Raw genomic sequence first — 10,567 nt, 5'->3', positions numbered from 1 at the left:
TGGTGACCACTCTATAAATCATGGTGACTTAATATTTTTCCTGTTAGCTACTGACTGGACATGTTTTACTAAGCTCCTCAGGGCAGGGAACCTGTCTTCCATATTTTATGCTTTGTGAAACACTATGTACTCTTATCACTCCTATTAACAGTAAATCTTAGTATGAATTAGCTAAAGCTACATCTTCCTTGTTTCATGTGTAAGCTTTACATGCATACTAGAGAAGACTCAAGTTCTACCAGCTACTTGATTTGTCATCTGTATCATTTATTTCTTAGGAGGCATTAGAATGCCACATTTTGAAGTGATTTGGCACCAAGTCAAGAATATATTTTCTTAATCTGTTTAGCTTAAATGTATTTTTTTCAGAATGAGGAATTTTTTTTTTAATTATAAGGAAATGTTATTCTTTTTTTGATAACTAGGTAGAGCTTACATAGAGTTTTGAAACAGGTCTACCTTGTGTTCTACTTTTTTTTTTTAACATCATGCCTTTTAGACATAAATGGTCTTCAGAATTATGCACTACTTATGATAACAGAAATCTTTAATGTTAGGCTTGAGAAATGTCAATATCAAGATGCATTGTATATGTTCTGAGTTATTTTATAGAAGTATAGATTTTATTTTCCTGTTTTTATTTTTTATCAGACCTTGGAACCACATTCAGCACACATTTGCTTCAGGAGAGTGTGATATATGAGTCCAAATCTGAAGTGAGCAAACAGAGGCTAAAGAGCCACACGACTCATTCTGCGGCACTCCATGCTCTTGGCTTTTGGTGCTGTGCCTTTCCTCTGTTTCTTGTCCCTCTTTCCCAAGCAGTATCTAGCTTGTCTACCAAACCCACCTTCAAGACATAGCCAACACCACCTTCAAGTGCCACCTCCTTAGATATATAGCATGTGCATTTTAGTTCAGACTCTAAAAGGTGAAAATCTCAACCACAGGATTTGAGAAGTGTGACCTTCTTGGAATCAGTCTGTTTAGAGTAAAAGACTAACTGATGAGCTACCCAAAATATTTTTGCTTAATAAGGCAGGTGTTAGTTTTCTTTTCCTGCCATAACATATCACCATCAATTTTGCAGTATAAAATGATACCCATTTATTATTTTACAATTATATAGGTCAGAAACTCAGGGACAGAATGGCTCAGCTAGTTCTCTGCTTTAGGTTTTATTAGATTGCAATAGTACCCCCTTCCCCAAAAATAAGACAGTGTCTTATTTTAAGGTGTGCTTCCAAAGATGCACTAGGTCTTATTTTCAGGGGACGTCTTATCATTCCTGTAAGTAGGTCTTATTTTCTGAGGATGTCTTATTTTTGAGGAAACAGAGTATCAGCAGGCTATGTTCCTTCCTGGAGGCTCTAAGGGAAAATCTGTTTCTAGTCTCATTCAGTTTGTTGGCAGAATTTAGTTTTATGAGCTTGTAGGACTGAGTTCTCAATTTGCTTGCTAGCTGTCAACCAGGAAGCATTCACAGATTACAAGGTTACCTGGTCTTGAATCTACCCACCTAGGCCTCCCAGAGTGCTGAGATTACAGGCATGAGCCATCGCACCCGGCCCCAGCATGTATATTCTGATTGACACAAGTCTTGGAAGTTTGTTAGGTTGTACTTCCTCAACCACAAAGCCTAGAAAGATAGCAAGACTAAGAATCATCAAGGAGATTAAAGCATATTTTCACTTATTTGATGTTCTGAATGATGTCTGAACACACATACATGTCAGATTCTCTTCACTTGCCATTGGAGCTACCACTGACATAGAAGCCATCAAACATGAAATACTCACTTGTGCTCAGGCAATCTCATTTTCTTAGTCCATGGGAGCTGGGTTCCTTTCCTCTTTGTCTCCCTTGAATATTGTTAAAGACATATATCTACATCTTTTACACATTGGAGCAGTTATTCATATAGTTACAATCACTGTTAATGATCACTGGAAAGGTATATATGTTTATCAAAATAGGCCGCATTTCTCACCTATTAATTACCTTATACAATTCTTACTAAAGAAAAACATGACATTATGGCAAGCTCAAAATTCCCATTGGTAGAACCATTTAAGGCTTTAGTTCCTGGCTACTTTTCATTTGTGCTCAGTGTTCAATTTAAACATTCTAGACCAGTGATTTTCAACCCATGTGCTGTAACACACTGGTGTGCCATGAAAATTTTTAAAGATTATTAACGAAATTATTTTCAAAAGAAGTTCAAAGCACAGTAAGTATATTCTTTTTTTTCTTTTACCTTTTTTTGATCAACATAATTTAAATGTGCTGCAGAAAGATGCCTACTTTTCTCTGAGCTGCCCAGTGGAGACTCTAAGGACACCTATGTCAAAGATGAAGGGTGAAGTCTTGGACTACCTAGTATGGTACCATTTTCCTTTTTTTCATTCCTCCCAACCTTTCTATCCCTAGAGATTTTGTCTGCAGGGCCCATGAGTTTACATTTTAATAAGCACCTTAGTGACTCACAGGCAGGTAGCCTCTGGCATTGTAGTACTACTATCCAGAGTTTCTGGGAAACTGATCTGGAGACTTTCACTTTTTAATTTCTCTCTTCTCAATATATTTAAAAACAAAATATCTTATAATAAACAAAGATATTTACATTTTAAAAAAGTATCCTGCAGAAAAGAGCAGTTTATAAACTATATTTTTTTCTTCACCTCAGACTTCTCAGTGCTGCAAACTCATAGGTCCAACTGTTTCTATCTGCCCTTGAAGTCCCCCAAACACTTAAATTCAGACTGTTCAAATTAAAGTCACCCTCTTCTGCAAGCCTGCCTCTCTTTCAGCATCCCCATTTCTTAGTGATAGCATTACTAGCCACCCACTAGGCCTGCTAGAAATCCTCAATCACTGGACTTCTCTCTTTTCTTCAGTCCCCATCCCACCCTATTATATCTGAATCCATCACTATGACCTCCATTTTACTTCCTACTTTGTTCCATTTCCCCTACTTGTCTCCATCACCTGTCCCTACCTTAATCCACATGAACTCCTACCAACACTAACCACTCCTCATGGGTCTAATTGGTCTAATGCTGGCGCTGCTTGCATTTTCACCCTACACTTGGAATGATCCTTTCAAAACACAGATCTGATCAGGTCAAATATTCTCTTCTTTTTGCTTTTCAGAAAAATATTAAGGGTTCTTAATATAGCTATTAATACCCAGCTTAGTTGGGTCTCTAGCTTCATAATGCAGCTTTTTTTTTGCAATCTGTGCTCCAGCCATCATGGCCTCCTTTCAGTCCCTTCAGGCTTGCAGTGTTCTCCCCACTGACAAAAGCCCTTTACACAAGATATTCCCTCTTGCTTCCTTTTTCAGTTTCCCATCCTTCAGATCTCCATTTCAGTGCAACTTCCTCAAGAATGCTTTCCCTAACCTATCAGATCAATGAATGCCTCTACTGTTAAGTTCGTATAGCACCTAGGTTAAGTTCAAGTTATTTAATTAGAGCACTCAGAATTCCATTGACTACAGTGGTTTGTTTCCTCTCTCAAAGTATTTTCCAGTGTTCTTCTAATTTCACTTTTTTAGACTCTATCCTAGGACAATTTTAGGATTAGTAGGGGATAACTCTTGATACTTAAGACTCTGCTCAAGCAGCACCTTCATTGACTTTCCCACATCCCTTCTGCCTTATCATTTTCTAATACCTTAAATATTAGCTTCAATCACAGAACTATTTACTCTGTATTGTGTTTTTCTTTTTTTTTAAGGTTTCTTCCACTAATTTCAGCAGCTCTAGAAGAGTTGTTTTTATTTATTTCTGTATCCTCAACACTTAAACAGGGCCTTTGGAATCAGCAGTAACCTGTAGTCCAGCCACACAGTGCATAAGTTGATTTCTCTGCTTGTAATATAGTTCCCTAACTTTATTTGCTTGATAAACTCTTCTTGATACATGGTATAAAGGAAGCAGTGGTTTAGTGTTAACTTCAACAATGTATACAGTCTTTCCACTTTTCTCATTTGAAAAATGACACTCCTCTTACAAGGTTGTCAGAAGGATTAAAATATTAATGATTAAATGTTTCTCTCCTTCTCCTTGCTAGGTCCAATCTCTCTTTTTCCTAGAACAATTCCCTAGGGAATTTTAATTCAAAATTAGGTTTCTGGAATCTCTTGCATCTAGCTCGTTCTGTCTGCCTGACTCCTGTTTTTCCCTTTCTTTACCATAGACATTGATGGCTCAATTAAAACTAGAGGACAAATCATTAGCAAGTGGAAAATCATTTTTTCTGGATCTCTTAGGAAGGGGACATCTTCCTGGGGGTAAAATGCTTACATAGTTGCATAGGACTTTAATACTTTGAAACAAGAGTTGAAAAACAAAATGGTTAAATTTCCATATTAAAACAGGCGAAATGTTTCTGTACATTTTCTTCCACATTTGTGAAGTTCATAATCCACAGTGACACATTAAACTTTAGTTCCATTCCCTTCATCCTGTCAACTTTACAGAGCTATATCTAAAGAGTTTAGCATTTAAGGCAAGGAACTGCAACAGTGAATTATCTGGTAGCTTCTATCATAAAAAAATTATTCTTGCCAACAAGATACTATGCTCAGTTTTTCTTACTTTACCTGTTTGTGTTGTCAAAGTTTAAGCACAGCATTTAAAAACTTTTATAGTCTTTAAAACTCTCAGGAACTTTTTACTTTATGTGTGCATGCAGCTAAAGTATTAATAGAAACAAACTCATGAAAAATGTTGACACATGTGATAAAATATGTCACGGGGTAAAACATGATAAAACTTTCACTTAAGTTTCCCTACCCTTATCCACGCTACCACGTGTACATCTCCAACAGTATTTTAAGTTCAAATATCGTTTGTTATTTAGTATTTGTCTTTTTCAGTTCACTAGGAAACTTAACATCATTGGCAATATTTTAAATCTCAGATCTACCCTAGGTGGTTTTTCATGGGCCCACGTATCAGGACCTCTGGAAAGTGTTCTTGAGGTTAAGAGTTTTAAGACTGAAAACTCAGCTTACGTTGTTATGCGCAGCTTTGAAACCAACATCGTTTGGCGTTTGAAGCTTGTGAGGTAAGCGTGCGGTCACCAAGGGACCCTTTTTGACGTCCTTGAGTGACAAAAACTTCCAGCATTCCTGAGATCCAGGCTGAATTTTCTCCACTGGCTTGTTTGGGAATTGGCCTCTTCTAATCTGTGCAGTCTTAACTAGCTCTGCTGCCCGCTGGATGGCAGGTGATCCAGGACTCTTCAGGACGCACTCCCTTCTCCAGACGCATCTATCTCCACCCTCTTCACCTCCTCAACCTTTGTCTTCCCCACTCTTTTCTCTCGGCAGTCTGGGACCACCAGGTGCAGTTTTGGGGTTTTCTTTCTCCAGCGAGACTTTCCAGAACAGGCATTAAAAGAAAAGGAGGCAGAGGGAGAGAGTAAGAAATAACCGTAAGAATCGTGCTCAATGGGATGACCCCCCCCCCACCCCCGGGACGCGACAAAGATCAGCACAGCCCACAGGGACAGAAGTCCTCAGGCCAACCCCCAGGCCTGTTCGCCCTAACTGCCCGCCCCGCTCGCAGTCACGTGACGGGGGAGCGGCGCGCGCCGTCCGCGGCGCCAATAGGCGGGCGGCGGGAGCGCGGGGTTTGTTGGGAAGGCGCTGGCCGGGCCCTACGCTCTGTCAGTGGCGGCTGCTGCCTGCTCCAGAGCTAGGCTGCGCGGCGGCGGCCGAGGCTGGCAGGGGCGGACGCCAGGGCCGGGCTGTGCCGGCTTCTCACAGGTAGAGCACTCAAGATGAGGGCAATTGGGGGAGGAGGGAGGTGTATTGGGAAGTGCTCTGAGCTTCCCCCCTGGGGAAATTGCCCCTGGGTTCCCCCGCTTGCCTCTCTCAGGTGCCCTCGCCCCATGCCAAGTGGCCTAAGAACTCTGCGGCGGCGGCCGGTCAGACTCCGGTTATGGAGCGTGCTGGCCCAGGCTCGCCGCCTAGTCGCCGTGATTTCCCAGCACTGTGTTAGAGGTGGTTCTGGAGCTCTGGAGATTCCGTTCGGCCTCCCGCAAAGGCTGGTGGCTTCCTTAGTTCTGTTCTCGGAGATTCTGGGTGGTGACTGACTTGAGCCCCAGCTCTCTGGCCCACCTGTGCGGAGGCAAATGGTTGAGTCCCAACCTAGCAGATCCTACGCTAAACTATCCGCTTTGAGTGTTCTGTACATCTCTTCGTTTTCTCAGTTGTGTGGAGGCACCGAGAATTGGGAAGAACAGAAGGGTTGAAAACTGTCAGTGTCATGCTGCTCGGCTCTGGCGTGTGGGCGTGGATTGTGCTACTTAGAGACGCAGCTCTACAACCATTGTCCTTATTTGAGGAATGGTGGGCGGTGTGAAGGGTGGAGGGGAAGGGCGAAGATGCCCAGTGTCGTGGGCGTAGCGGATGAAGAAAAGCAGTCTGAACTATATCAATACCTAGTTTTATCTTTAATGTTGTAATTGCGACTAGAGTTAGGATTGGTGAACTCAGTTTTGATGATGTTGCTGTGACAGTACCAAGCAAGACGTGTGAGGCACTCCGTTTTAACTGTTCTGCTTTTCCCACCTGGTCTCTTGTTTGAGGTGCTTAGTATCTACTTTCTCCTTTCTCTGTGGCCTAGGTGTTACCGTTGACAAAATTGGCCCAGTTCAACAGCGGTTTGGTGGGTGTGAGTAAACTGTTTAAGGAATATGTTCAAACTGGCAAGGAACGATAATCTCTTGTCCTCAGCCCACATAGTTCTTTATTAGGAAGACCAAGTTGATTTTGAGCACATTTTTTAAAACAAGAGTGGTGCATTTAAAATTAGAATTTTAACATTCTCTGTCAACTTATGGAGATCAGCTCAGTAATGCTTTTGTAACTTTATATAGTGTTTACATATTATTAACTAGAAAGAATATTAAAAAGGCAGAAGTCATATGGCTATCAAAAAGGTATGATTTCATATAGAAATTTTACTAACCAAATAGTCATGTTTTCCGATAGTTGAGAATGAAAATTGACTTGCCATGAAGGGAAGCACTTAATTGCTACCTATTTAAAGTGCTTTAAGAAGTGTTCTTCTTTTTACTATTTTTTTGGGGAGGGCAATAAATGTGGTTTGGGATATTTCTGAATTGCCTTTCATTTAAAAGTTCTAGAACAAATCACCTTTAACCTTAAGTTGTATAGTACAATATGTTATGGAGTTATTGTTGATGGTGATTAAATGGTTTATACTTAAGTTTGGAACTTGATAAAGTAAAACTAACTTCCTTTGTTTTTTCTCTAAAGGTCTACAAGATATCTTAATGTAGGAGTTCAGAATAATTTGCTTTATTTTTTAATGCTAGAGAAAATGAGAGCAATGTGATTTCAGTAAAAATATAAACTACAATTTTATTTTTCAATTGAAAAATTATAAAATAGGTGCTTTGTAAGAAGTTGGAAAGGGATATGTTCCATATAAGTACTACGTGAGTTTTCTGGTAGAGGAAAGGCTGCAACTTATTAAGTACTTTGTGTTAGACACTGTGCCAAGCAATACATGATTTCATTTAATGCACACAATTCTATGAAGTGTAAATATTTTTACTATTTTACAAATGCAATGACTGAGACTTAGAGAGTTTAAGAAATTTTCCCAAGATCACATAACTAGTGTTTGGCTGAATCATATTTTGAATCCAGGTCTATTTTTCTCCATTTTACTTTTTTTTTTTTTTTTTATTAAATCATAGCTGTGTACATTAATGTGATCATGGGGCACCATACACTGGTTTCATAGACCGTTTGACACATTTCCATTATTTTAATGTGACTTGAAGTGAGCTGAAAATTTATGAAAAAAATGTTTTATAAGGTTTTAAGTTCTGACACCCAAACCTGAGTGTTAGTTAGTAGAAAACATTCAAATAATATGGTAGGCATTACTGTTCATTGACAAACATATTTAAATGCACCCAGCTCTTTTTTGGGGGGAGGGTGGTAGAGTGCTGTTGCGTCATAGCTCACAGCAACCTCCAACTCGGGCTCAAGCGATTCTCTTGCCTCAGTTTTTTATTTTTAGTAGAGAGGGGATTTGCTTTTGCTCAGGCTGGTCTTGAACTTGTGAACTCAAGCAATCCGCCAGCCTCCACCTCCCAGAGTGCTAGAATTACAGGCATGGTCCACCATGCCTGGCCAGCAGCACCCAGCTGTTAAGGTCATGACAAGTCCCATTGTGATATCAGAGTGGAAAAAGACACTCTGTATATGTTCATGGAAGAGTTTTTAGATACAAGCCACTTGATGTTGAACTATCTATCCACCAAGGGCAAGCAAATTGATTTATGCTTCAGAAGGAAATGCTACGGCATTTGGTTCCCATGTATTTTCCATGTGTTTGAAAGGAAGCCAAGATGGATTAGAAAATAGGACCACAGAAGTAAAAAGTTAATTTGTATAGAGCAATTAACTATTAGAATCCATTATGTCATTTAAGCCTTTCAACATTTTTTTTTTTTTTTTGCAGTTTCTGGCTGGGATTGGGTTTGAACCCGCCATGGCACCCTACCCCTTTGAGCCACAGGCACCGCCCAGCCTTTAAACACTTAAGAGGCTCCTTAACAATTTGTCTTTTGAGGATGGGGAAACTGAGTAACAAACAGTAACATATTTGTCTAAGATTTCATAGTAAGTGATGGCGACAGGAATTGATGTTGAGATGTAAAGCAGAAAGCCAGTGGTTGAGTATAGAAGTATGAAATTAAAGTTATATTTATATCAATCTGATCTTAAAACAGAGAAATTAAAGTTATAGAGAAATATTTGATTTGATTGTTTAATTTTGTTATGTTTTTTCATGCCTGTTGGAGAGTACCACCCATTACACATGCTTTATGGTAAATCAATTTCTTTATTATCAGGATTTGATGGAAAAAATGCTGGGACAATGTTTAATTATGAACCTGAAAGCATGGATATGGCATTTAATGACTGTCACTCTGATGTTTTAGAGACCAGATTTAAAACCACAAACAACTCCCTGCTTCAGAGGTTTTAGAGGCTAAGCAAGAGATTGTTTCATTAATACCAAAACAATTCTCCGGGCAGGTAGTTAGGGTCAAAATTATAATTGTGATACTAGGCATATATTTCACATTACTACATGTACTTATTTTAAAGTGATATGCAGTAAACAAAGGCTGTGCTTACAGACTTCCAGTACCAGTTCTGTCCCTAGCTGGAGCTACATGATTTGGGCAAATTATTTGACTTCTTTGTAATGCAGAATCAAGCATTCAAATTTAATCAAAGGAATTGGGCTACATGATACGCTGTACTAACACTGTCTCTTGTGTTTATTACTTTCTATTTCAGTAGTTCTGTTTATCAACTATTTGAGAATGTTAGAGGTTCTTTCATTTATTTTACAAATAAATATTTCAGCCTAATCTATATAAAGCAGACTTTATTTCTGTTTTTATTTTATTGGGGATAACTGGGTGCTTTAAAAAAAAAAATTGAAACTAAAATGTTATGTCTGTCTCTGCTGCTTAATGTCTTTGGGACTTTATTTACTGAATCTTTTTACTTCTCCAGCCTCAGATTTCTCATTTGTAAAATGGAGGGATAGTAGTGTCTAAATCAGTGGTTTTCAACCTTCCTAATGCCGGGACCCTTTAATATAGTTCTTCATATTGTGGTCACCCCCAACCATAAAATTATTTTCATAATAATTTTTATGCATTTGTTTTAGGACCTGCTAGAAATGAAATACTTATCAAGCATTTAACTGATGTTGTTGTTTCCACTAATTTCAAATATTAAAAATTATCACAGTTACAGTGATGGCTACAAACTTCACTTCAACCTGGAGGGATATAATTCTAACTAACAAAATGTGCAGGTCAGATGTACACACAACATTGTGCTACACACCATAAACTAGTTCTAAAATAGTGGAATGATGTACACTTTGAGAATAACAAGTGGTTCCTGTGAATCTGCCCCTCCACCTTTCTTGATGATTGTTTTTACCATCTCAAGAAGACTTTAGATTTATTTAATATCCTGACTCAGATAGAAATCATTAAAATTACTGGATTTCCGACAACCCACATTTTAGAAATTTGAATACTGAGAAAATACTAAATGATTACTAATATTTAGATTGCAACTTAAATGTGACTTTGTAATATTCATTCTGTTTATAAACTTCAGAATTTTTCAGGACAGATTACAGGTTTTCTGTCCTTAAAAATCACTTTCTAAGTCAGCAGTTCTCAATCTGTGGATCGCAACCCCTTTGTAACAATGAAAATACATCGCGGCATTAGGAAGGTTGAGAAGTGAATGTATTTTATAATTAGGTTCTTTGTTACTTTTCCAAGTAACTTCAAGATAGGTGCATCTCATGCTAATTCCAATATATAAATGGTGTTACAAAGTGGATGTGTTCTTACTTGATACTGGTATTATTTTGTGATTACATTGATGGTTAAAAAATGTGAGGAGTATAGCCTAGAATAACTTTTTTTTTTTTGTGGAAACGAAATAGTTTCACACATTAGTAAGTAAATG

General features: G+C 38.5%; 1 protein-coding gene across 3 annotated transcripts in view; it reads left to right on the top strand.

Annotated features, from left to right (window-relative positions):
• The first annotated feature begins 5,640 nt into the window (after positions 1-5,640).
• Positions 5,641-10,567, top strand: part of LNPK (lunapark, ER junction formation factor) — an 87,991-nt gene continuing 83,064 nt past the window's right edge. For all 3 annotated transcript variants that reach the window (XM_053597721.1, XM_053597723.1, XM_053597722.1), the window contains exon 1: positions 5,641-5,779. The gene's annotated coding sequence lies outside the window, so the exon portion shown is untranslated. The remainder of the gene's footprint in view (positions 5,780-10,567) is intronic.

The sequence above is a fragment of the Nycticebus coucang genome, chromosome 7, assembly GCF_027406575.1.
Source record: "Nycticebus coucang isolate mNycCou1 chromosome 7, mNycCou1.pri, whole genome shotgun sequence".
In the NCBI taxonomy this organism is placed as follows: Eukaryota; Metazoa; Chordata; class Mammalia; order Primates; family Lorisidae; genus Nycticebus; species Nycticebus coucang.
The sequence above is the reverse complement of the archived record's forward strand: the minus strand, read 5'-3'. Positions and strand labels throughout refer to the sequence as shown.